The sequence below is a fragment of the Toxorhynchites rutilus genome, chromosome 2, assembly GCF_029784135.1.
Source record: "Toxorhynchites rutilus septentrionalis strain SRP chromosome 2, ASM2978413v1, whole genome shotgun sequence".
In the NCBI taxonomy this organism is placed as follows: Eukaryota; Metazoa; Arthropoda; class Insecta; order Diptera; family Culicidae; genus Toxorhynchites; species Toxorhynchites rutilus.
In genome coordinates, this window is record NC_073745.1 from 7,277,965 (window position 1) to 7,286,040 (window position 8,076).

Here is an 8,076-nt window from a genome sequence, read left to right on the forward strand (position 1 = left end):
GAGAGAAAATAAATGTTTACTGAAAGTACTCGAGGGCACTCATGTAACACATTTTTGCGAGCAGACGGCCTGTGTCAGGGATGCCAGATGTGAAACCATCTACTGCGAAGCAAGACGGGTCTATGGTACTAGGTGAGGCCGTTTCGTCACTAAGTTGGTTAGGGGAGCGGTATATGAAAACAGCACGGAAGAAAGTAGAAGGGGAATTATTTCCTTGTAGCGTGAAAGAGACAGATTGATCACGAGCGAGCTTGGGCACAAGCGTATTGTGTTTTGTTTACAAACAAAACACAGTAGACTTACAAGATGGCTGAAGAGTGGTTTTAGCAAGTTGGCCCACCTTAGTATATACTTCTAGGCGCCTTGCTGCGAAGAAGGTATTTATCAGGGGTTAGACATCAATTGAATATAGGCTACCCAAAATCAAAATCAATATGGCGTCATTTGTTTATCAACATATCATTTACGAGGATTGAAATCGAAAAATGCGCTGCTTTATTCTAACTGCATGAGCGATTTTCATATTTCGGTTTCACATGGAGGTGTTCACATTTAACATGGAGTTTAAAGTTAGCCACTATTCAACTATATAACCGGACCGAGTTGTAAACAACAGTAATTGATTGAACCAAAATGTCAGTAAACCGCAGCAATATTGGGTACACTGGCAATATGAGGGATTTGACGTTTTAGTCGTACCCCTGGTATTTATAGCAAGGCGCCTAGAAGTATATACTAAGGTGGGCCAACTTGCTAAAACCACTCTTCAGCCATCTTGGAAGTCTACTGTGTTTTGTTTGTAAACAAAACACAATACGCTATTGCCGAAGCTCGCTCGTGATCAGTCTGTCTCTTTCACGCTACAAGCAAATAATTCCCCTTCTACTTTCTTCCGTGCTGTTTTCATATACCGCTCCCCTAACCAAGTTAGTGACGAAACGGCCTCACCTAGTACCATAGACTCGTCTTGATTTATAGGAAATTTTCAAGCTTTTTTTTTACTATAAATCAAATGTGACAGTTGATTATCGAAAGAAATAAACACATGTTCTAAGCGTGGATATTTTGCGGGGAATTTGTTAATGGATTATCCAGAGGTGAAGAATATGAATGACTGTTAAAAGATTGTAGGTTGAGGCAATTTGCATATGATAAAGTTATTCCCGTCACGGGTACTTACCCCGATATTCTGCAGCGATGCTTTCAAGATACTCTGAACAACCTGTTTGGGCTCTCAAGCGATGTGTTGAATTATCTATTGAAAAATCAAGGGGTCGTTTTCTTTCTAGGTAGCGCCTCACCTATTTGGTAAAATAATGGTACACTGTGATATTCATCCACCTGGGTGTGTATTTTGATTAAAATGGAAGACTTGTTGTATTGCTTAAATCGAGATGCCAGTAGAGCATTAATTTTTTTCAAACAGGTGACGTCATTAAGCTGTACAAAACAATTGTGTCTTGTTGTTAAAATACTAAACATTTACCAAAAATTTTCTTTCAAAACTAACTTTTTCAATTCCTTACCAGAAAACAATTGTCCCGCCTGATAGATCAAAGTAATAAAAATTCAAAAGTCTGACCGTCTGATTGCTATGCTTTCGTGCATTAGAAAATTGTTGGAGAAAATCAATGAGTCAAGACAAATAATTTGCTATCAAATTCACAATTTGGGTTTCGCAAGAGCTAACGAACAACGATTATCCAGCGCTCGTTTTACACAGATATTTAACTGGCCTTTGCGCATAAAGAGCAACTGGCTTTAGTATTCCTGGATATAAAGGAATCTTTTGATTCGGTTTCCATAAAGATTATGTCAGAGAATCTGCAAAGGTGTAGACTTCTTAGAATTTTTAAAAACTTTTTCTACAATTGTACAATTTGTTGTCAGAAAAGCGAATGAACTTGACCCTTGGGCAACTGACAACTGCCAGAAATAGTTATATGAGTCTGTCTCCAGGCTCATGTCTGAGCCCTCTTCTTTATAATTTTAATGTGAAAGATATTGACAGTTTTTTGGCAGAATAATTCACGCTAAAACAACATGCAGATGACCGTGTGGATTCCGTAAGGGCAAGGAGACATTGGTTTGGAGTATGCACGAAAATTTGATTGTACGAAGACAAAAAGAAATTTTGTTCGATAGAAGCTGGCGAATTCGAACAAAGCAAGGGGGAAGCAATGTAACCACACCAATACAACCCAATGTGGTTGTTTACTTTCACTATTGCATACAATTCGTACGACCACTTTTTTGCATCCAGTGTCACCGCCGCCTAAGAGATTCAAATATTCTAAAACCAACTTTCCCCGTTTGATTAGCGGTACGTGGTGAGGAACTATTCTGTCTATTCTAGAGTACGGCTTTTTCTGATTACTCTCAGTCGATGAAAGTCACCTTCAAAAATAGGAACCAATTCAATTTCGTTGTCTGCGTAAAGCCCTCGACTGTATGCACTCAACGACTAACATGAGTTCAGAGCTTCTGGCAGGAATAATACATCTACAGAACTGATTTTTGGAACTTTCTGTCAAAATACTGGTGAAATATTGAGTCACGAACACACTTGTACTTGAAAATTTTGAAAAAAAAAACAAAATTAGTATACAATCACGGTTTATAAGAATTTTTTAATACGATATATCGTCAAATATTTGTCTGCCATTGTTTGAACCGCTATGTTGCTCTATGCGTAAGCTGGAGGAACTTTGTTCCGTTTATTGCTGCCTCACTGATCGAAAGACCTTATAAGATAACCTTTGTATGGGTCCCCTCTCATCGCTCAATTCCTGGTGATGAGAAGGCGGAGTCCTTGGGCGCCCAGGAAGGTTCCATTTTAACACTATAGAAAGTGAAAGCTCGGAACATTTATTATGTAATTGCGAAGCACTTTTTCATAGAAGGCACAATCTCTTTGATGAAGGTTTAATGCCCTCAGATGTTTAGATAGCTCCCCCCCATAATGCAATAATACCTTATTAGGATCATGTCCACAATCAGCAAATGGAAAGAAGTCCAAACAATAGCGATATGATACCTTGATAAGGTTAAAAACAAACAGGGGCCCTCCACAATAGGTCAAATAACCGGTCGTAATGGAAAATGTACTCAAGAAAAAAAAGAAAAAAAAATAGTGCGTGTGGAAAATCTCGGTTGAGACAATGATATTCCATTTCCATATCTCGAACCTGACCAGTCCCACCAAAATTGTTTCCTCTCTAACCTCGAGTACACCGCGAGTAATTGTAATCGAATTCTTCTAAATAGTCATGGTCATCCTTCAACCCGTGTCTTCGTGTGTTCAATGAAGTAAAGGACGATTTCGATCTAACAATGAAAGATTGAAATAGAGGCTCCGTAAAACTCCTACAAACGAATTGGAAAAATACAAAAAAAAACTAGCTAAAAAACTTGCCATAGAGTATCACTACAATTTGAATGTTCATAGAAGTTCATAGAAATTCTGTAGTACTATCGTATATTTTGGTATTTTTCAACAACAGAAAGAACGAAAAAATTGGAACTTCTGCTATGTTGGAAAAATATACTGTTTAACATTACGAATAAAACACGATTTGGTCTGTTGAACATAGTTTCAAAAATGAGTTGTTTTTTAAATTTTAGTTTGATTTAATTCGGAACAATTTTTCATATCGTACCATTGGTCAAACACCTGGCATCCCTGGTCTAAACAACATTCGAGAACACTCACAAAGTAACTCATCTCAGAGAGCCGAATCGTTTATTGACGTTGCCGCATCGAAACAACATCGTCTGAGATAAAATAGTGTTGTATCAGAGAAGAGAAGTGGAACTTGAGAGAAAAAAGTGGCAACGATTTGTGGCAAGAAAATGTAAACAATGAAAAAATTGACAGATGGTGTATGCTCTAAAAATTTAACATATTGTTAAGATGTCTCTAAGAGGGTGGGAGACATCATATATAAGGTGGGAGGTTCGTATATAATGTTAGCATCATCATGATAAACACGGCGAATGGGATAGAAATTATGAACTGAAAATTGAATAAAATATACATATACACGCTGAAACGCTGTGGACAAATATTATAATGCATTTTTATCGGCTTAAGTATAATGCATTATCAAAATAAACCCATATGTATTGAAATCATAACTTGCTGTGCTATTCATAACAACATTTATGGTCGTATTCCACCAATGATGACAAATGTGTAATTTACGAATGAAGCTTCGCCATAGAAACTGAACATTGAATAAGAAAATTAAAATGTGGTAAGAGCATCAGTTGAAATATTTTAAAGCATTCTCAACGGAATAAATTGAATGATACAATAATTATACGACTAAATAATGTATGTGTGCTTAAAAACAACATAAAAATATGATTTCTGAATTAATTTCTCTTTTTTCAGTTTCGAACACACCCCGTAAAAAGCCATTTTTTTAAATACCCTCTGTTGGTATTGTATCTAGAATGTACAAGGTAATGAAACGTCAACGTCAATTAGTTTTTAGTAATCAGCTTTTTAGCTGCCGGGGAAATTAACACCAAACTATATACTGTATATATTCCATGCCAATTATTCTTCGTAATTGTTCTTTATAGTTTTCATTCAAGGGCGCTACATTTTTTTTTATTTTTTCTCGAAAGCTGAGGATTTTTTAGATAACATATCCAAAAATGTGTTCTTCTTCGTTTTTAAATTATGATTTTTCAAATTTAACCGATGGTTCAAAAAATCATGTTTCTCCTTTTTTTTTCAAAAATTACGTTTTTCAAAAATTCATAACTTTTGATCTACTGAACCGATTCAGATAATCAACATAGTTAATTCAAGTCAATAATTTCACACTTGCAAAAATTTTTTTTTATTTATAAAAAACAGATACAATTATTAATCACGAAAACAAAATTATTTTTTTCGCAAGTGCAATATTTTTCCAAAAAATTCTCGGCTTTAATTTGATATATCTATCATCTGAATCGCTCTAGCAGTTCGAATGTTATGAAGTTTTGAGAATAGGAAAAAGGGGAAGAAATTAATATTCCGAACTATCGGTTAATTTAAAAAAATTATAACTCAAAAAAGAAAAAAAGAACATTTCTAATTTTGAGTTAAAAATCCTCAGTTTTCAAGAAAAAATATAGAAAAATATAGCGCCGTTGGTCCCGAAACCATGTAAACTATAAACACGGATACAATCAAGAATTACAAAAAAAAAATATTCAAATTTCTTGCAAGTTTGATATTTTTTCCAAAAAAGACTATCTCATTAACTAGCAATTTGATGTATCGATAATCTGAATAGGCTTAGTGGTTCAAAAGTTATGAGTTTTTGATAAAAGTCATTTTTGGGAAAAAGTGAAAAAAATCGAATCACCACAGCAAACATTAAATCGTATAACTTTGTACATGATAAGTTACATATAAATTCTTATCAAATCACAATCGCATAAAATATCAATCAAAATATCAATCATGTATATCTAAACTCGCATAAAATTCAAAAACACGATTTTCCATGTCATCGATGGATTGAGTGGTAACATTGTCGGATCAATTCGCATATCAGTCCAAAAACCATCACACATCGTTATATACAGCTTTATATACGTACAAAATATGGCATATACGTATATCGCCTCCACTTTTGCGTGTATATGCTAGTTATATGCATCATATATCATACAATTCATTCGTTCGATAACTCGCAAGTAGATCGGATAGGTTTTCGAAACGATCCAACAAAGGTGTTTTTTTCCACAGCGAATCAGACTGTGTTTTTTTTTCATCGGTTGCGCTTGCGAGTAGAGCGAAGCTCAAAGTGGTGCGCGACCGAGACGCAGAGGATACAATTCAGACAGATTTATCACACACGCCACACAGCAGCGGCAAGTATAAGTTTATTTTTCTTTTGTCCTCCTATCATTCCTTCTACCATCTGTGCTCGATTTACACCATTGTTCATCTGTGTGTTTACCAAATCGGCAAACGTTGGCATTAGGGGTGTCTATTTTTTCTTGGTTACATTACCGTTGAAATTTTATTGGACCTTTTTTTCATTTTAGAATTTTATATAAATAAAATAAATTAATATAAATATTATCCGCAGCATAACCTTATAATATATTTTTTTTTACTTATTCATTTTGATAATTATTATATTCTGTTCATATCGAACAGTTGGCCGATTTTTCTAATATGGCTGAGGGCGGAAAGGACCCCCCGTTGACGCAATTGAATATTTCTGATACCGAACCTCCTCCTGAAGAGCAGGAGGATGAAGCAGAAATTGAGGTAGAAAATTCTGTTTACGAAGTTGATAGTTCCGAAGATGAGGAAATCGACGAGAAACAGGATTTTCGTCCTAAAGAATACCCTGAAGGCTCCAAAGGCCCATTCATTGTGTGGCTGCAGGGTATCGTGCTGATTACGCTGGAGGAAAGATCCTCTCTGGAGCCACCAAATGTGGCTGCAGTTCGAGATCGTGCTGATGACACGAAGGGAAAGCCCTTTACTGGACGCTATGTGGTAGGCCAGATCACGTAGAGCGCATAACGAGTATGCGCCTACTGGTGCGATCCGGTAGTACCGCGTCACTTGGGAGTTTGGCCGGGCGGAGCCAAGGGAAGGAAAAGGGAGAGGAAGGGTGGTTGGAATTTCGGATCTTTGGAGGAGGGGTGTTCAATACTTACCAGCGCTTGTTGCGCTGGGATCTGCCGGCGATGATGTCCAGGGTTGTGATACGTTTATGACAAAAAAGAGGGGTTCGGTACTTCGCCACGACGCTCCTACGTCCGTGGTATGGTTGAGAGTGTCCAGTTGAGAGTGCGTTTATTCTGTTCAAGTTTTCTCTTATATACAGACATTGCCTTCTTATCTACCCCAGAAGGGCGTAGCATAAGAGAGAGAAAATTACAATTATTTATTCTAAGCCAGACGGGCGAACGAGGGATGATTATTAACACGCTCGCAGGCGTGTTATCTTTTCCTCTCCGTTTTATTACTTATTGTCCTAGCTCGGAGATAGGCTCCGTTTATAGCACCCATAGTGCTCTCTTTTTGGGATTTCTCCCGTCCTTCGGTATTTACGATCGGAGATAGGCTCTGATCGTAAACACATTACGTCGTTTTGCTTATTTTTGTTTTGTTCTCCTTCCCGGCGGGTTATCGCTGGCCGGAGGAGTTTTATGATATTTAGGTTTTCAGCTAGCAATAATCGCACTTCGGAAAAACCTCATTAGTTACGATAAAGCCACTGCGCAAGCTATTCTGTGTATTTAGGATAGAGCGCGATCTAAGCATCCGCTCTATCGTTCTCGCCATGAATCACGCTCTAAAGGCATGATCCGTGCGGCGACACATTGTGTACTTTAGACGAAAATCCAAACCTCTCAATGTCATTCGTATCTCGAAGGAACTAACTCAACATTTTTCTGACGTTACCGAAATTACACGGATGGGGCCAGACAAACTACGAGTTGTCGTCTCAAGCAGGACCCAAGCGAACAAAATAACGCGCTGCGACCTCTTTGCGATTGAGTATCGTGTATACGTACCCTGTTGCAACGTCGAAATAGACGGCGTAATAACCGAAAAGGGTTTGACCCGAAAAGAGATAATCGATGGTGTCGGTCGCTTCAAGAACTCCACACTAAAAACTGTGAAGATTCTTGCATGCGATCGACTGAAATCTGTGTCACATAAAAATGACAAAAGAATTCTCAATCGGACAAACTCTTTTCGTGTGACTTTTGAGGGTTCCGCCCTTCCAAATTACGTTGCAATAGGGGCACTTCGTTTACCTGTTCGATTGTTTGTACCCCGGGTAATGAAATGCAACAAATGTATGCAACTCGGTCACACGGCCGCCTATTGTTGCAATAAAAAACGTTGCGCAGATTGTGGAGAGAGCCATGATGAGAATCCTTGCGCGAAAGAGCACAAGTGTCTTCATTGCGGCGGGACTCCTCATGATCTTATTCAATGCCCGGTGTACAAACAACGAGGGGAAAAACTCAAGCGTTCCTTAAAGGAACGTTCCAAGCGGACTTTTGCAGAAATGCTTAAGAGTTCCGTGCCAACGACAC

The 8,076-nt window shown here is 37.7% G+C and overlaps 1 pseudogene; it reads right to left on the reverse strand.

The window, feature by feature from the left end:
• Positions 1-7,127: 7,127 nt before the first annotated feature.
• LOC129772132 (U4 spliceosomal RNA) lies at positions 7,128-7,256 on the reverse strand (annotated as a pseudogene).
• Between the last annotated feature and the right edge of the window lie 820 nt (positions 7,257-8,076).